Source organism: Leptodactylus fuscus, chromosome 8, assembly GCF_031893055.1.
Source record: "Leptodactylus fuscus isolate aLepFus1 chromosome 8, aLepFus1.hap2, whole genome shotgun sequence".
Classification (NCBI taxonomy): domain Eukaryota; kingdom Metazoa; phylum Chordata; class Amphibia; order Anura; family Leptodactylidae; genus Leptodactylus; species Leptodactylus fuscus.
The window spans coordinates 5,655,663-5,676,400 of NC_134272.1; the positions used below are offsets into that span (position 1 = coordinate 5,655,663).

General features: G+C 44.7%; 1 protein-coding gene across 1 annotated transcript in view; it reads right to left on the reverse strand.

Moving 5' to 3' along the window:
• BAIAP3 (BAI1 associated protein 3) overlaps window positions 1-20,398 on the reverse strand; it is a 109,167-nt gene extending 88,769 nt beyond the window's left edge. The window contains exon 1 of the mRNA XM_075285066.1: window positions 20,339-20,398. The gene's annotated coding sequence lies outside the window, so the exon portion shown is untranslated. The remainder of the gene's footprint in view (window positions 1-20,338) is intronic.
• Between the last annotated feature and the right edge of the window lie 340 nt (window positions 20,399-20,738).

The window sequence follows — 20,738 nt, forward strand, 5'->3', positions numbered from 1 at the left end:
ATATTCAGGATTGGGATTAGTATCAAATAAACTGTGAAATAACTAAGTATTATAATAGAAATTCAATTATAGAGAGATATAGCAATTCACTTAGTCTTGCTGGAGCCATTAAGGGTTGCTATGCAACAGCACCGGAGTCGGAACACTTGACTATCTACGGTAAAGGTGCGAAACCCAACGTACATGACACGGGGGGCTGGGTAATGAAATTGTAACAGGACGGATTTTCCTTCTCATCAGATACAGAATTTGTGACAACCTGTCAATAATATAGATGTAATGTGAAGCCCTGAATTTAGGTTGGGGTGTCCCTGCTCACCCTGATCCCTGCTTAGTCGTTGCAATAGGTCGGAAAACGGACACAATGTTGCATTTTTGTTGCAATTTTTTGGCACAAACAGCCATGAGACAAAAATGCGTTACATTGGCGCCAGAAAACTGGGATGGCAAATTCTACCCAATATCTCTCTGCCTTGACATAGTTTCTGCACGATTTCCAAATATTTCAATATCAAGGCACCGAATCATTTGCACATATAAATATTAATAGAATTTAAATGGTAAATGTCATTAAAGAAAAAAAAAGGAATAAAAATTCTGCTTAAAATACAAATTAAAGTCTGGGTAATATAATTCCTACAAATTGCAGACTCCGCGAACACCAGGGCGATATTACACTAGGCTGCATTTAAAATAATTGTTGTGCCTGGAAATGAAAAGACTTACCGGTATTTAATAGAGCTTTTATAGGTCTGCTTTGCCCTGCAATTGAAATAGCAATTTGCTTAATATCACCCATCCACGTACGGCAAAGATCACCCCGTAGGAAAGAGAACTTCCCGCAGACCCGGCCTGCCAGGATCCAGACTAATCCCCCGGCAACTGCTGACAGTCAGGATTGCAAAAGAGCACAAGAGAGACTGGTCTGCAGCCATATCTGCAAGGACACCTGAGGCCAGGCAAGGGTTAATAGGATTCTCCTCGTCAACGTTTAATGGCCTAGAGTGCCCAATTCACTAATACTATTCCAAAATAAGAGTAGGATAATGAGCAGGGTATAGGGGCAGGATATTGGGGTAAGATTAGGTTTTTATGAGGTTTCAGAAATATCAGTTAAAAGTTTCCACCACTAGGAGGAGCAAAGTGAAGACAAAGCTATTGGGGGAGATTTATTGACTACCTGGTGCCAGTTTCTAGCTTAAAATGTCTAATAAACGTCACAATTTATGATGCACGGCTGCATTTGCACCATTTGTGCTCCTTTTAGACTGGGGGCATGGATGAGAAAAGGGCGAGGATTCACAACTCAACAAAATCAACATTATTTGCACCACAACACTGATATGGTGGGATCTATACCAGTTACACTTCAGTTTATGACACCCAGACAACTTAAGATGGGCCAAAATTATTTAGTAGCATGCAGGGGCGTAATGATCTTGGTGGCAGGGAGTGCAACCGTGACCGGGCCCAGCAAGGTACAGGGCCTGTGGACAGCTGGAGATGGCCAGGGTCCGGTACCACCAGGACAGTGGTTGGGAAAAGCCTGGTTCCCCAACTGCTATACATATTGCAAATGAAAAGGGGCCCTGACAAAAGTTTGCACCGGGACCCACAAGACACTTGTTACGCCACTGATAGCATGCACCTCTTAAAGGGGGATCTTTCACCAACTCTCTGCAGATATCGGCACAATTGTATTGGTTTTCTCTATTCCCCACCATTCCTGAGCAATCATGACCATTAGTTTTAAATATGCTAATTAGACTATTACCAGGTGGGTGATCGGTTCTTTGCAGGACCGCCCACCTGACAGTAGAGGTTACATTTACCTATTTTGTGTTTAACTCTTAGCACCGATTGGTCAGTAATGGTGAGGGCTTGGGAAAAATTTTGAACTCCGCTGGAATCAGTGGAGGGGTGAATAATAAAGGATGCAAAGAGCTGGTAAAGGTGGTGAGCAGGATTGGAGATAAGCGTAGACTGGAGTAGGGGGTACACGCGTCCCCCTGAAGTCTCTCTGGGGATGAAGCTCCATTGCACTTTTATGATGCACCATTCATTTCAATGGGATCGCAGCATTTTGTGAGATTAATCTGTAAACGACAGAACATTATCTGGGTATTGTACGGCACTAGGTGACATTATCTCCCTACTGTTTGGGGCACCACGTGACGTTATCTGAGTTTTGTATGGGACACATCTTATCAGGCTACTACATGGTGCCCAGTGAGTATAATATGAGCCTATGTTGGCGCTGTATTTGCAATCTGTGTGTCTATGGTACGGTATTATGCGCCATTATCTGGACACTTGATGCATTTTCTGAGTATTTTTCTTGGCACTGAAGCGTTAGCGGAGATTGCTGCCTTCTTCGCTTTTTTCCTCTACATAACACTTCTGAATGACGCTACTAATAGACACATCATATGGGAACATATTAAGAAATGACTTTGGCTTCCAGAGTGTTACTTTACTGGGGCCAAAATAAGAAACACTTTCCGTAGCGAGCTAACGGCGCAATATTATATCTTATATTAAGCTGCAGAACCTAAATATATTGTGTACTTTGTGACATCTCTTGGCTGTTCCATCTACGCGACTTGTTCTGTATTCTAATAAAATGTACAAGTAGAAAAAGCAAAATTATTAACAAAAGAACGGAATCAGTTTTATCATCTGAGTGGCATCCGGTATTCATCTGATGGCCGTGCACGCTCCTTGCACATCACGCACCTTCTCCGCGTAGGAAATGAATGTTCTGAGGGTCAAGTAACATTAATCAAAATACAGCAGGAGGAAAATTACCATCTATGTATCTTGTGGCCACCAAACATCTCCATGGCAATGCTTGTGTCAACATTGCTGTTCTCATTAGTCCTGCAAATTGACAACTTTACAGCCTGTCCGAGAGGTTACATAAGGAGCATTAACATGTCCTTGCCAAAGACTAACAGAGTCAAGCAGGGAGCCCTGGAGTATGTAGTGCGGCCATAGAATCTCCTTACAAGGAGGAATGTGTCTACTATTACAGTAGTCAGTACAAGGTAAGATTTTGTGCCCACATTTCCAACTTGATGGATTGTACAGTGTATTGTTTGGACCATGTATATTAAAAGCAAAGTTTTGCTGAACATGGGAAGCGTTATGGTTATGGGACATAGGAGACTGATGAATTAAGGGGGTTACTCGATACATAGACCATCAATATTAGATCTATGTGGATCCATAGACCCTGGGACCCTCACACATCTGCTCTACTGTACAAGTGGTGGGTTTTGCTACTGCAGCACTGCCCCATTGCAGACCATTGCACGGCGCTGCCCCATTGCAGACCATTGCACGGCGCTGCCCCATTGCAGACCATTGCACGGCGCTGCCCCATTGCAGACCATTGCACGGCGCTGCCCCATTGCAGACCATTGCACGGCGCTGCCCCATTGCAGACCATTGCACGGCGCTGCCCCATTGCAGACCATTGCACGGCGCTGCCCCATTGCAAATCATTGCACGGCACTGTAAGTCCTACACCTGCTGCTCCAGTTTGTACAGCAAATAACCCCTTTAAGTTTTCTAGACATTCTTGAACGTAATTAATTGCCATTTTTTCCATTTATTGCAGAAAAACAGTAAAATGTGTCACTTTATATATAAAAAAAAATGTCAATGCAATTTTTTTTTAATGCTACTTTCTGTACATGATCATGAGGCGGCCATCTTTCCTAAGTATTTCCTTTGCTTTGTTACTAGTATTAGTGATAGGTTTACAGCAGATTCATGGCCATGGCCCGCAATAGACAGGAGGGACTCGCTGAGGGTTATAGGGGGAGGGGACATCATCTATTGTTAGTAGTAGATACAATAATGGGTCGGTGGTGTTATCTATAGAGGTATTATCTTCTATTGTAATCCCAATTTAAATGAAGTTCATGCAGCAAAGAAAAACCATGGGGAGATGTGAGGATAGTATTAGGAGATTATCAGTATATTATCATTGGTCACAAAAAAAAAAATTACAGAATTTAGAAATTCTTAAAATATAGATATGGCCATGGAAAAAGTTAAAAATAGAAAATTTATTTGGTTTAAAGGAATATTCTCTAAAAAACTGTGTGGGGGGGGGGGGGAAATAAATGATGGTCCTGGTGGCGAGTTCCTCAGCGCAGGTATATAGGTATACAGCTTCTACACCTGCGTGAACTGCTCATGTTATATGCTGAGCGATAATGGAATTAAATCATCATCAATAAATCTTATTACAGTCCTGAACACTGGAAACAGATTTTCTTCATTAGCACGAACTTCACTGTGATATTATAAATACATTAACTCATTAGGAGAATTAGCGGAGAATCGTCAAGTGAGCAAATATTATATTATATTATATACATGTAACTGAATGAGTACTGAACAGCATTTAGAAGGGGTCGGGGGTCCAGACACTTGTCCCATGGAGTCCCCGAGGCTGTCATCGGAGTCAAGTCTCCCCAGTTCTGCTGATGCAACTGGATAGCAAAACTGGATGATGAGCCCTGGCCCTGAGTCCGGTGGAGGGGGCGCCTTGTTATAAATGAGACAAGCCCACCACCGGGACACAAAGCCTGGAGATAATGATGCCAGGATCAGAGATCGGCCCCAATGGGCGCCATGCAATGCTACATCTGCCCTGTTCTGCTGAACATTTGCTGCCAATTCCTCCCATACTATAGCGGATCATCCCGTCAGGGAACCGTCCAAAGTGGGCGCACATCCCCCATATAAATAATGCAGCAAACGGTTATTTTAAGACTAAGTCTACACTAGAGAATCGGCAGAGGAATAAGTCCTGCAGTTTTAAAATGATGGACACCCAATGGACGCCATTATAGTCAAGGGGTCCTCCGGGTGTATCTGCTATTACAATGGGCCATTAATCCGTTGTCCTGGTCTCTGGCAATGCTGGTGCGCATTAAGGTTTATTTTGCAAAAAAATATGGAGTAATAAGGAGTCACGGATCATGGACAGACTGTCTGGGAGAATCCACTTCTATCTTCATCAGATTTCATGACATTTACAAACATCAAGGCGGATAAAGCCATAGTACATATTGCCGATCCTCTCTGGGGAACATTCAGTGCAGCTGCCATTAGATCTACGAAGATGGATGATAGATGGTGACATTTTACACCTGATAGACACGTGCAGGCTCATGCTGATATATGCGTATGGACCCCTGGTAAATGGGCCCCCCTGGTAGATAGACTGGTAGACTGGTATGGGGGACACTTACAAGGGATTTTCCAGTCCTGGGGTACCCTACTCTGTGAAACAAGTTATAGGTTCACCCTCCTGCCCCAAAACCACCATCATTACCCCCTTTACCAGCCCAAGTCATAGAGTAACATATCGGCCACTCTTCTAATGTTGGCTCTGGGGAGATGCTACAGAATTTTCTGGGTAGTTGCATTCCCTTTGGGTGCCCATTTTTTTGTGTGTCTGCCGTGCCCCTTCTCTGATCTGGGTAAGATAATATTCCTTTATCAGGATGTGACCAAGTTCATTTCATAAGACAGTGAGCCCGGCGGATACGGGAGCATTTTGCTGGGATTGAAAGATTTGGCCGCCCTTCCAAGACTCCGAAAAGGTCATCCATCTTCTTGGGAGACTTTCAGAGGCTTCAAGAGAGTTGGAAATACAAAGTGCATGATGTTCTAGACCACACTGGACCTCCATATTAGTTATTAACCCATAAAAACCCAATCAGAGAATAAGGAGCCAGTGGAGGGTATCTCTCATATAAGACAAAGACCCTCCTAAACAAGGCGAACCCTCCACCGGACCGTGCACCTCTGGGGAAATGTATGCCAGCTCATACTATTCCCACGATCAGTCAGATTTCGGGCATAAATGACAACAAATCTGTCGGGTCTGATGGCTCTGCCCACCTTCTGCTGTATAAGACATAATAAATCTGCCCCAATGTCTGCAGAGGACGACTCATATTACCTGAATTATGGGGTCGAGGTGGCCCTATAATGGGATATCCATCGTAGTCCATAATGAATACCAATATTAACCATTTATTAGCCTAAATCACCCTTCGTGTTACTCCCTAATCCAACCTCAACATGTGACAACATCCCCATACTGGATTACGACAAACCAGGTATCATATGCAAAAATTCTGAAAAATTTAGAGTGGTTTTTATGGTTCATTTTCTTTTGGGTTTTAGCTAATTGAATGATGTTACGTTGTTTCTTAAGCATCGACTGCACATCAAAGAGAAAGGAAGTTTCACATCTAAAATTAATCTATTTTACAGGATTTGTGTAACAAGAGCTGAATAATATAGATTAATAATCCAAAAAAGATTAAACTACACTAAATGAGCCGATATTTTAGGATTTATTTGGCTAATTGGACTAAATGAAAGCCACAGACGGCAATAGGGACAGCAAATGTAACTCCAGCAGGTTGTCAATGACGTCCACCAACAGCAGGGCGAGTATATAGTGTATACTGCTGAATCCCAAAGAGATCCCAAATGATCTGTACATGAACGGCTTAAAGACCTGTAGGAAGCCTTGTGACATCATGGCTGGTTATCAGGAGGACACTACATGTATGAGAAGATAACCTGACCACAATAAGGACATCATGGCTAGTTATCAGGAGAGGACACTACATGTATGAGAAGATAACCTGACCACAATAAGGACATCATGGCTGGTTATCAGGAGAGGACACTACATGTATGAGAAGATAACCTGACCACAATAAGGACATCATGGCTGGTTATCAGGAGAGGACACTACATGTATGAGAAGATAACCTGACCACAATAAGGACATCATGGCTGGTTATCAGGAGGACACTACATGTATGAGAAGATAACCTGACCACAATAAGGACATCATGGCTGGTTATCAGGAGGGGACACTACATGTATGAGAAGATAACCCGACCACAATAAGGACATCATGGCTGGTTATCAGGAGGACACTACATGTATGAGAAGATAACCTGACCACAATAAGGACATCATGGCTGGTTATCAGGAGGACGCTACATGTATGAGAAGATAACCTGACCACAATAAGGACATCATGAATGGTCCTGACAAGTCCCAGACCATAGAAGGTTCCTGCTTTCATGACTGTATCTATTGGCAATTGATCAATTACAGAAAATCTTTAAAGAACTGCTACATTTAGTAACTATTATGTTTAATTGTCTGAAAATCTAAATCTGGTTCTGATCTTAGGGAAATGTCTTCAATAGTTACTTATAGACACATTTTAATAATGTTACAGATGGGGGTCAGTCACAATAGCTCTGATGTTATGGACCTTTTACATTGCCGCGCTCTTTGCTCCACAGGTCAGTCCTGTCCATACTCTCCTGACTATATGTCACTTGTAATTGGTCGTGCTCAAGGTCTCGGTGTATTCAGACTCAATCCCATATACTGGGCCACCCAATGTAGGCAACACAAAGCATCCACTTCACTATGTTCCCATGTCAGCCTTGTGTCAGAAGCTTCTGTTTGCAATATCACATTATTGTCCGCCCCCACCAGAGCCTCGGTGACCCCTTAGAATAATGTGACACAGTAAAATCACTTGTATGGATGGTGTAATAGATTTTCGCAGCTCTCTACCTCCTTTCTTCATCCAGATAGACATGAGAATCAAACCGTACCACCCGGCTACATATGTGACTCTCTATTCAACTCTATGAGAGTTCCCAGGACAGCAGATGAGACTATTCTCAGACTCCCCTACAAGTGAATGGACAAAGACACTTTTCAGCTTCACTGACATCACAATTCCAGGTCCATAAAGTGTAACCAAGTCTATAAACCTCTTAGTGTTGCCTACAAGTGTCAGACAAGTCGTAAACGATGCTATGGATTCCTCCAGCCTTGTTACATTGTCTCGGGAGTTGTTACTTGCCTTGTTCACATTGTAATCACAGTTTCTGCACGTGTTATGGGCCAATTAACCTTCTCCATTGTAAATGGGCCGGAAATAAATACAATCAATCAAACTCCGGCATGGAGAATACAAGAGGCTTTCGCTCAGCAGTGCTGGAATTGCTTCAAGGTCAAGATGCAGGATAATGCATGAGAAAGCGTATTATGTGGAGGAGGAATAGAGAAGATGCTGCCAGGAGTGGGACCTTCCTCCCCAAACCTCTTAGATCTCAAGGTGCTGGTTCCTGCAAGGCGGTTTCCATGATTACTCTGTTATTTACCTGGTCACAAGTTCTCTAAGTGGATCCTGATGCAAATGGTCCATTTATACATCGCTGCACAATTCTCAGTATGGCCATGATGTGAAAACGGATCAAGAAGACTTTATTACCTTGGCATAGATTGTGGGACCTGAGAACTCTGCAGAAAGTGATAACATCTGCAGAAGGTGGAGCCCAAGTCAAATCATATAAATCAGAAAGTCCTTGTCTTCTGAGCAGGCAACTCATGTAGCCGAGCAAGACTATTACCCTCCTGTAGCCAGACATATAAGACCAGCCAGCTCAAGTACCTGGACATAAAAGACTATTCACCTCATGTAGCTGGCCATAGAATACTAGACATTTCATGCAATGAAGTACATTGACATATCAGGCCATGTTAGACTAGACCTGATATAGCCAAGCATAGAAGACTAGATTCCTATTCTATCTGAGCACAGACGTGTTGGCACCCTGTATGGCCAAGTATGTGTTTTAGGCACCTGATATTACTCTGCATGCAACAATTGGGTACCAACAAGTTATGGTTTCCCTGCACCAAGATACCTTCTGCAAATCAAAATGAAAAAAAAAAAAAAAAAAAAAAAAGGATGCATGAAAAGATTTTGCAAAAAAACCCCAAGAAGCCATGTTTGGTGCAGAGTCAATCCACACATTTTGCCATTGGGTACCAACAAGCCGTTCTGTCTTGTCAGGGCATTCAGATACATTTCTAAAGGTAGCAAAGGGAAGGTTCAAGAAAAACCTGATCATAAGTCAGTTCCTTGGGAGTCAGTCTGAACAATTGCCTAGCCTTCTTTATGGTGATATATTTATTTTGCTAACTTGTATTGCACCAGCGTATTCCGTCGCGGTCCCATATATCGCACAATCTACCATTTCTTATCAGGATGTCTTTGGAGAGGGGGAGAAAAGTGGAGAACTTGGAAGAATCCCCCCAAACACAACATACAAACTCCATGAAGATGTTGCCAGATTCTGACCCAGGACTCCGGCGCTGCAAGGCTGCAATGCTAACCCTACAATGCTGCCCTTGGTAATACATGGTTTCCCTGGAGTTCCACTTTAGTTCTAAGTTGAAGTTCTGAAGTCTGGAGAACTTTCTAAATCCACTAAATGACCTACTTTGTAATATCCCAAAACAACCTAAATCGCCAGATTATTCGTTTTTCTGGAGTGTATAATGCTGTAATAAAGCACTTGTGAAATCCCTCAAAAGGATTATACACCATTAACAAAACAGGATACACGGAGGGAGATAAAGAGACGCGTGTAAGACAATCCAGGCGCTGTACAGAGCAGCGAGAAGGATAAGGATCCGCTAATAACCTTTGCTTGTTTGCAGTCCATTCATGCATTATGAGCAGGTGACTGCCAGCTGTTTACTACGGGCGCACAAAAGGCGATGACACGTTTCATGTCGCCGCAAATAACCAAGCAAATCACAAGTCCTTGGATTCCTCGTGATCCAAATGTCTCCACGCAGCCGTTGGGAGTTTCAGCCTCCAAATCGCACAATATGAGATTAACAATCAGATTACATTTTGCTCCTGAATGATCGGCCCAAACAACTGTATCAAGCGGTAAACACGTCGGCAGCGCAATAAAATAAGGACAAGAGTTCAGCCGCCATATGGGTGCCGGTTTGCAGAGGCTCTCCGTATCTCGGAAGCAGAGGACTGGCCGCATAGATCTGTGGTTGCCAGGGGGAAGCAATTCAACCTAGTTTAATAGCAACATTGAGGAAAAAAACATAGTAGTATGAATGTCACGTTGTCTCTGGAATACAATGTCCGCTTTTAAACATCTGTTTGCTTCCATTATCAAAATTCTGCGCTTATTAATGTTTTTTCTTATATATCTTTACAGCATATGGGAACCAGAAAATTCTAGTAAATGACCAAATCCGCCCCCTAGACAATTGAAATGAACAAATTTTTGTGCTGTTTCCAGCCACCACTAGAGGGAGCACATGAGCTCAAGTCAATACACACACTCCTCAGCTCCTCCTAGTGGTGACCACAAGCAGCCAAATCGTAGTCAGGGGATTTGGAGCCCGGTAACATAAAAATGGAGATTGAAACCTTATGAAGATAAATTAGTAAAATAATCTGCATGTATTAAATGGGATTTAAAAGGAGACAACACTTTATACTGGGAACTGATACAGAATATTCACTAACAAGGATATAAGATCAGTCATTGAAGGTGTTGTCATTTAAGGTTTAGTAAAAGGGATGGGCTAAAGAAATAAAAGACAGTTCTCACTTCAAATCCTCCTTTCTAGGTTGGTTGTGTTTGCAACAAAAGTTTGGCACAATTTTGGTACACATTGGTTCTGCATCTTAAGTCAGAGCCTCCCACCAATATAAATACCTATGCAGCTAGTGCACCTTAGCCAATGCGGCTAGTGCACCTTAGCCAATGTGGCTAGTCCTCAGTCAATGCAGCTAGTCCCCCTTAGCCAATGCGGCTGCTATTCGACCTTAGCCAATGCGGCTAGTCCACCTTCATGGTTGCTGCAACAGCTGTCAGGACTTATCTAGTGAATACCTACAGCAAGCAAGGAGCTTCTTAGGATTATACAATAGGGAGTTCCCCTTTAAGAGTTCCTATCATTAATATACCACATGTATAACCAGCACGGTGTTATCTGAGGGTGATATATACACTACCTGCCCAGTATCCAACCTCACCTGACCCGAGACCTGTCATCCTGTGTATCTGTACATGACAGTGATCATTATAGGAGATGCTGCAAATAGACTGAAATCTGCTGCTGGAAAACTCAGACAAGCAAGATCTCCCATATAAAAGTTGCAATATTACTTGTAATATTAGATTTTAAAGGAGTCCTCCTATTCTTAGGATAGGTCTCAATAAATGATGAGAGTCTCCCCATGCAATGTAATTACATTCTCATCCCACATAAGTAATAATGCAGCTGTCCCTTTAAAACGGCTGATCAGCTGCGTCTGATCTTTTACTGATGACCATTGATGAATACTTTATTCTCAGGATTATTGTCCTTAGTTTCCCGATTTCAGGGGTCGGTCTCCTTTAACTCCCCCCCCCCCCCCCTTCACTTAGACAGCAGCAAAAAGTGGAGGTGACTCTAATCATTGAGCCAAGAAACCTCCAGAAAGTTCTGCAAAGATTATAAAGTGGCCGCAGAGTGTTTGTTCTACTAATGTACAAGAAAATCAATAGTAAGTTTGTAAAGGGGGGGCACTTACTTACCGAGAGCGTTAAAGAAAGCAAAATCTATTAATAAGCTGCAATAACTTTATTAAATCCATTCCCTGCCGCTTCTAGGTTTGTTTTGTTATTTTTCCTTTTCGCCCATTTACGCAGAAAGAAGAAGAACAGGAAAATCGGAACGGCATAGGAACGGGCGACTAAGGGTTAAAAAAAAGGAAGCTGGCGCCAAATATAGGAGGAGAGCTGGCAATATCGCATGGCAGAATACCGAGAACGGCTCCGGCATCCTCTCATAAGATATGGACAACTCTGCATTCTCAGGGGTTACCGATAACTAGATGTGGGTGAACCGATTCGCCACGAATATCGCAAATTGTTAGTTTTTTTTTTTTTAACAAAACCAATTCCCTAATTCGTCTTGCATGAACAAAAATGGTAGCATTGAAATCATACGGCGATCTCCTGGTGATGTCACTCCTGAGGCTTGTGATTGGGCTACAGCAGTCACATGGGCACACCAAGCATTGTGACGTCACCACTGAGGACCAATCAAAGGCCTCCGTAGTGATCTCGGGCACATGACATCACTGAAGAGATGGAGAGAATGCCAGAGGCCGCGAGGAGGGACGAAAGAGGAGATGGAAGGAGAGTATAAAAGAAATGGTTTCACCTCCTCTGGGCTCCTACCCATTATACTTTGGATTCTTACGAGGTCCCAGACTATAATAAGTTCAGAATCAGGGATCTGGGCCACCCAAACCCGAACCGAATCTTGGGAGGATCGCCCATCCCTACCATTAAACATGCTGCAGTGGAAAAACCACCTGGTTTATGTTATTGTGTAACTGCATTAGATACAAAATTGCTTTGTACACCAGAGTGACGGAACGCGAAGCCCCGAGACCTCAATGCTAAATATTTATAGGGCCACCACTTACCATGTGACATCTGTAATACTCTTATGTTACATGGAAGCCCTTGGACCCATCAGCTCTCCAGGGTCTAATAGTGATTGTTATCTCTGCACCCCCTACAACTACTCCCCTATGTCGAGGAACGCCAAGCTGGAGAGAACTAGGGAGCGGAGGAAGACTGCAGGGAGCAGAGGCAGGGCTGCAGGGAGCGAAGGCGGGGCTACAGGGAGCAGAGGCGGGGCTGCAGGGAGCAGAGGCGGGGCTGCAGGGAGCAGAGGCGCGGGCTGCAGGGAGCAGAGGCGCGGGCTGCAGGGAGCAGAGGCGCGGGCTGCAGGGAGCAGAGGCGCGGGCTGCAGGGAGCAGAGGCGCGGGCTGCAGGGAGCAGAGGCGCGGGCTGCAGAGGCGCGGGCTGCAGGGAGCAGAGGCGCGGGCTGCAGGGAGCAGAGGCGCGGGCTGCAGGGAGCAGAGGCGCGGGCTGCAGGGAGCAGAGGCGCGGGCTGCAGGGAGCAGAGGCGCGGGCTGCAGGGAGCAGAGGCGCGGGCTGCAGGGAGCAGAGGCGCGGGCTGCAGGGAGCAGAGGCGCGGGCTGCAGGGAGCAGAGGCGCGGGCTGTTCTACATTGACTGAGGTGGGAGGTGCAGCGATCCCAGAGCAGCTACTGGTAAGATAATGCCCTAAAATAGAAGAGGCCAACAAACAGGGACAAGGACCAGCAAGACTGAGCTGTGGATCTTAAACTAAGCCGTTACTATAACGCTGCCCGGGGTGGTCAATACCAGAATATGGTCATCGGAGTCTCGCAGGTATCAGCCAAGTGTCGCAGGCTCCAGCAATCCATTGTAAGACTCTTTTGAACCCTCCACATTATTTGCTTCACTCGAGAACTTGCGACCACCAAGCTTGTGACGATCGTCCTCCAGGTCCTGATCCCACCATAGTCATTCTACCAACACCACCGGGCCATGAGGTCCAAGAAGGAACCATTGGAGAATAAAGTTCTCTAACTATAGATATACAAACACACACAACTCTATAGAGATAGTATACGGCTGCTCATGTAAGTGTAAATAAGCGAGAAGAATAGAATACATTATGTGATACTTGGTTATTACTTAATACACAGAACATCTCCGGCCATTGAGCGCTTGCGTTCTCATTGAGGGGGCGGTAAGACGAGATGACCGACATACATACACTATAGTAAGGTCACGCTATAGAAAAGGCTTTCAAGGCCTCGACAATAATAGAAGGGTTTATTCAATGTTACCACAAAGTAATCGAATAAAACATCAGCAACATAAAAGGTAATCCCTGCAGACGCCGCCTAATCCCAGCGCCGGGCGCCGCTTCTCCCAACGCATTTCAGAATTCTCAGATTTACTACTAAAACGCCATTCCCCCTGGAATTGTCACTCGCATGGGTCGTCTTAAGATTTATATGTTTCAAGGAACCACAGGATGGGTTTTAGGTGTCTGAACACGGGGTGGGGGGGGGTGGTGTTGACTGCTGGGACTGATCGCAGGAATGGAGGACCCGTGTCCCATTGTATGAATGCAGCAGCCGCCAGCGCCTTGCCCAACTATGGGGCGGCCTCAGTCACAAGCCTATAAAATGAACCTAATACAAGAAGCACCACCTATAACCTAATAAACGTCTGCTTCCAGGAGACCAATGAACATGGGAATTTGTTGTTAGTGACCACTATTGGTTTGGTTTCGATGTCTATCGGCCACACGATGTAGCGATGATGGTCATAGGTTATAAGAACTAGACAGTTTGGAGATCGGATGCCGATCCAAGGACTTGGTCCAATCGCCATATTCGGAGTTGGGAATTTTTTCCGTCAGCCTCGTGGAGTCTTTCATCCCCCTCTGGAACAACTTGGTGGGTTTATAGTCTGGACTTGTGTCTTTACCCAACCTTATCTACTATGTGGCCAAGTCTATGGAAGAGTTTAGCGCTCGCCTAGAGACACAAGGTCATTTGGCTCTTGGAGTTTGTCAGGCTACAGGACGGCTTTCATCTCTGAAGTGGGAACATATCCGTCACCAATACACCAACAAGAAGTAACGGATTTATCTATGAACAAACTAAACTTTGGTTTTCTTCATTAATATCCAAGAGGTGTCATCAAAAACTTACATTTTATGAAGAACGGATATAAAGTCTCCTTGGTAGGGACTTGGGTCCAGATCTTACACCGTTTATAGGGTGGCCATACAAGGCATGCTTCAGTGGGATGGCCAGCATGATCTTGGATGGGCAACCAACTTGAATTTCCCTAAAGGGGTTTTCTGGCCCCAAATGTATTTCTTCATACCAATGATCTAATCACAGATCAGACGTTCCAGGACCCTTTGGGCGGCAGAAGCTACAGCAATGGATGGTGAACCTGGGCGATCATGGATGTGGTCCCTAGGCCAAGCCACGTGACTATCCTGTAATCTATGCTACATTGTAGCGGATATAGATTCCACCCACAATGGCTTGTACAAAGTCACAAACCAAATAACTCTGCCCCCTATGGGTCACAATGGAGGGCAGCTGTGGATTTAGGACAATCTGCCTTTTGCAAGTGTGCAGGACCTTAGCCGATCACCCTAGAAACTGCCATTAACTAACAGGGGGTTTCCTCTTAAAGGCATCCCCCACTGCGTCTTTAAATGACTTCATTTTTCTCAATCCCACCTAGCCTATTAATAAGGCAGGCCTAAACTTTAAGGGGTTGAGCAGAATTATAACAGTGTGGTTTTCCTCTCAAAAGAGCGCCCCTTCTGTCAGTGGACAATGTCTGCTACTACAGCTGAACCTAATTCACTTATATACCATGGAGTTCAACATTTTTCATTTTTTTCCCCCTTACACATCCCTTTAATAAAGCACTGCCATCTTGCAATGAAGAGAGTAATATTTTAATAAGGTTTGGTCCTCCGGGTTTACCCATCAAATATTGTCAGTATCTAATCCCTGCCCTAAACCCCATCGCATCTCCATCACTAATATACAGTCCTGGATGATGGAGGGATCGGCGCTATGTCCACGGGGGCCCGGTCTTTGTATAAAACCTATTGTATTAAACCGTTCTTACGTTCCTCATTTCCGCACCATATTGTATAGAACAGTCAATAACCATCACTTTCCGCCAACACTCTCCACATTACCAATCCAAGAGGAATCATTTTTCCTTATTCCGGAAGATTCCTTCAGCAATTGTCTTGAATATTGGAATAAATGAGTCCCCTCGCGTTCCTCCAGGCACATCCGCCTGCATAAATCACCTGCCCAGACGTTTGCACTTTTCCGAAACAATGAGCCTTAGATGAATACATTAGTATGGATCTTCTCCACCTTGGCGACCACCTGTCTGAGTGGCAGCAATTCACTCTTATTTCTGGTCGCCATCGGAGAGTAAGGTCACACAAGTCAACTGTCCAAGGTACCGAAGAAGATTCCCCGGCAGTTCTTAGGAAACGGCGTTTGCAAAAAATATACAGAAATGTCTTTCCCTGCTTAACCCTCAACATGGTGAGAAGAAAACCAGGTCTGAGAGACAAGTCCGTAAGAAAGAAATCTCAGCCAGCAATACTTGACATTTTCACAAAGCTTTCAAGGATTGGAGTCTGTAAGGTAAGACGTGCGGATCATCAAGTGTCAAACACGGGAATCATCTGCGCTCCAGCCGCAGCCATCGCACACACTAGGATGGATTCTGCCCCCGACTGTACAGACGATGAATAAATTCACCAAGTGATGTATTAAAGGGGAACCTGATGCATTAAATGGGGTTCAAGCAGAACCTGATGCATTAAATGGGGTTCAAGCTGTCAGAGTAGACTGAGATATAGGATGGTGGGAAAAGAGTCAGAACTGATACTCTAACCCCCACCACTAACTCTTTGCATCCTTAATAGTCACCTCTTCTAGGATTCCGGCACAGTTGGAATTTCTACTCTAGCCCCGACCGTTTCCAAGCAATCAATGCTGTTAGTCCAGCACAATTATTGTCTGTCAAATGAGTGTTCCTTGTCTTCCTACTCCAGACAAGGACCGCCCATCTGACACTACAAAGCCGAACGGTGTTGAAACTAACAAATGGGGAAAAATTCCAACCGCACCATAACTCAATAGAGCGAAGCCTACTGGAATACAATAAGGTGGTAAAAGGGTCTCGTAAAGAGTCCAGTGGGAGGTGCTACAAAATCACTATGTAGAACTGCCCACTAGACTCTGAGCAGGAATTATAATAAGTTATACTCCAATCTTTTCCTATAGAATTATAGATCAGTCTGCTCCTCTTGCTCTGTAATATGCTGCCTTACTCTCCATATATAAGATAAGGAGTTCCCCTTTAAGGAAATGTTTGTAGGGATGTTGGAGTCTTTTCTTATAATTCATCAAGGTCTGCGTCCACCAGGGGTTTGGCCATTCCTCCCATGGCTGCACCCACAATTGTCTTAGCGGTCAGACCCCCGCCTATCTGTGGATAGAGAATACATATTTTTGGTGGAACGACCCCTTTTTGGAAATTTTTGTTGAGATGTCGGAAGTGTTGCCTACAAGCCATAAGGATTTGCCTGTTTTGCTATATCCAGGGACAAGGGCATGGCTAGGGGCGAGCTCTAGTGGGGCAAACAAATAGGGTATATAGATACAGGGCTGGGGCAGGATACTTGGTATTTGCTTCAGTTGAAGTACAGCCCGGCTACACCGGCAATTGGACAGAATATGGCTGGTATTGGTTTGTGCACACGGCTTTGATGTGAGGGTCTCAAACCTGGACAGCAACAATTCACGGCAAGTCCTCTGCGGTGCGGGACAAACCTCTACATGTACAGGCGAACAGAGGACCGAAAAGAGGGACCAATTCTGTGGCATATGGAGTGTACCCTAGTAACATTATATGTACTAAGCCACACCTCTATCCCCACCTATGCCCCCATTAGTCCCACCCATGCCTACATTAGCTCCACCCATGCCCTTTGTTTTGACATACAGAGTAAAGCACCTTCAGCGGCCCCAGCAAGGTGTAACACCCCCTTACAATATCCTGCCCCCTTGTTGTCGACAAACAGTACAATGTCCCCTATTGCAGCCCCCACACTATAATCCCCCTCATTGTGGTCCCCACACTGTAATGCTCCTTCTTGTGCCCCCCATAGTCACTCTAATGCTCCTTCTTGTGCCCCTCATAGTCACTCTAATGCCCCTTCTTGTGCCCACCTCCATACTTTGTATTTCCCTTGGCTTTTTCCATTGCTGTTTTGATGCAGTTTCTACTGTATCATGTGAATGCCGCCTTACAGGCTGATCCTATGACTATGTATGACCAGATGTTACTTGTGTATCCGGGGCTGATATTGGGTTTTGTTTTTCTGTCTATAAACTGAACCATCGGGAGAATTTCTGATTCCACACAAAAAAAAAAAAAAAAAAGTTTTAAAAGTCCTATATGCACCACTGACATATAAAAATACAATAATGGGGGGGGGGGGGGGGGGGTTAGACTATAGATTTTTGGCAAGAAGCAAATAACAAATCAACAGAATACGCACAAGTTCCTGGTCTAGATGGTGTTACAAGTGTTGCTTTTATGTCACTACGTTGATACATTGGGATCTACACTCACCGACCACTTTATTAGGTACACCATGCTAGTAACGGGTTGGACCCCCTTTTGCCTTCAGAACTGCCTCAATTCTTGGTGGCATAGATACAACAAGGTGCTGGAAGCATTCCTCAGAGATTTTGGTCCATATTGACATGATGGCATCACACAGTTGCCGCAGATTTGTCGGCTGCACATCCATGATGCGAATCTCCCGTTCCACCACATCCCAAAGATGCTCCTCTATTGGATTGAGATCTGGTGACTGTGGAGGCCATTGGAGTACAGTGAACTCATTGTCATGTTCAAGAAACCAGTCTGAGATGATTCCAGCTTTATGACATGGTATTGCATTATCCTGCTGAAAGTAGCCATCAGATGTTGGGTACATTGTGGTCATAAAGGGATGGACATGGTCAGCAACAATACTCAGGTAGGCTTTGGCGTTGCAACGATGCTCAATTGGTACCAAGGGGCCCAAAGAGTGCCAAGAAAATATTCCCCACACCATGACACCACCACCACCAGCCTGAACCGTTACCGATACAAGGCAGGATGGATCCATGCTTTCATGTTGTTGACGCCAAATTCTGACCCTACCATCCGAATGTCGCAGCAGAAATCGAGACTCATCAGACCAGGCAACGTTTTTCCAATCTTCAATTGTCCAATTTCGATGAGCTTGTGCAAATTGTAGCCTCAGTTTCCTGTTCTTAGCTGAAAGGAGTGGCCCCCGGTGTGGTCTTCTGCTGCTGTAGCCCATCTGTAGCCTCAAAGTTGGACGTACTGTGCGGCGTTCAGAGATGCTCTTCTGGCTACCTTGGTTGTAACGGGTGGCTATTTGAGTCACTGTTGCCTTTCTATCAGCTCGAACCAGTCTGGCCATTCTCCTCTGACCTCTGGCATCAACAACGCATTTCCGCCCCCCACAGAACTGCCGCTCACTGGATGTTTTAACTTTTTCGGACCATTCTCTGTAAACCCTAGAGATGGTTGTGCGTGAAAATCCCAGTAGATCAGCAGTTCCTGAAATACTCAGACCAGCCCTTCTGGCACCAACAACCATGCCACGTTCAAAGGCACTCAAATCACCTTTCTTCCCCATACTGATGCTCGGTTTGAACTGCAGGAGATTGTCTTGACCATGTCTACATGCCTAAATGCACTGAGTTGCCGCCATGTGATTGGCTGATTAGAAATTAAGTGTTAACGAGCAGTTGGACAGGTGTACCTAATAAAGTGGCCGGTGAGTGTATATATTCATTATTTCCTTCTTTATACCCCCCTCCCATCCCCCCAGATCAGACCTGCATCTTAGCACACACTGGAAATATCACAGAGCTGAGTTTCTCGTGTGGCTCAGCCCATTCTGTAACTCGGCTCTGCTACATCTGAATATCCAGGATTTAGAACAAAGTGAACCAAGATTACAATATTATCATTCTGAATTCATTTCACCGGAATTACAGATAAACAGAAGGGAAATGATGAATTACACAAATATTCCTGAAATAAGTACAAAAAATAAGAATGCATGAATCACAGAAACAGGAAAGTTTGGCAGAGAAATCTCAACACATCTCCATGGGTAGCCAATGCACGGCTACGGATCTAAGCTCTGGAGCACAGAGTCCAGATATTGTGATTAATTCTCCCCAATTAAAATCTGACAACCATTGGCATAGAGATCTCATATCCCAGGTGCCAAAACACTGTATCCGACCATCTTCAGCAGGCGCAGCTATACAGAGATGTTACAGAGCTGAGTTTGTCATTGTACATATCACATTAAACCTTCCAGTGTGTTAACGCAGTGCGGGGAAGAATCGGTTAAAATTCAGCTCTGCTCCCTCTATCCTAACTATAACCCCCCACTCTAAAAATACCAAAGCCAACCACTGTCATGTACATTATAATACAGCCACATGACAGATCTGACAGGGAACATCACCAGCACTTAACCCCTTTGCTGCTGCAACCTCCTGACAATTAAATATAGGGCAGGCAGTCCGATCACTACCATCTATTACAACAAATGATCCATTGACTCCCAGTCCAATAGTAAGAACTTAATTCACTTGCTCCATATTAACTGCTTGTTTGCTGCAGACTCTACTCTGGAGGTAAACAGGTCTGCACTGATGCTCCCCTGAAAGTTTTAGGAAATCATTTTAGAAGTTTGTAGCAAAACCTCGGACCACATCATGTAGCAAACTAATGGGATTTGCTTATTTGTTTAGGATACATTGTTGCAAACATTTCAAAGTAGCAATGTAGCTGCAAGTTATACATAGGAGTCTATAGGCAGAGGAGAAAGGTCTAGGGTGTATCAGGAATAGGGTGCATGGACTGGGGGTGCTGTGCATGCAGGGGGCTGCTTACCTGTTGCAGGCTGGATGCTGGAGGAGACAGGAACAGTGTGGAGCTCAGGATGGAGTTGATGCTGCAATGAGGGAGCAGCTGAGCTCAGCCCCAGCCTCTACCTCCACAATACAAGCCTCTCTGCTCCATAAATGGGCATAGGAAGGGCCTGATCTAGCCAGGGGCTCCTGCATCTACATAGGTGAGAGCTGGCCCTATATGTGGCTGCCTACTACAGCTGAACTTAGATGTATGGTAGGGCTGTGCAGGTGAGTATGTGGCTGCAGGAGCTGCACTCTCCTCACACCTATCCCTAGGCATTCACCTGTAGATATTGTAGCAGTCCTTGATTTCAGTGCATTGTGCATTGATTCAGTGATTCTCAACCCTAACCTTCAAAAAGCTTGGCAGGGAAGTTATG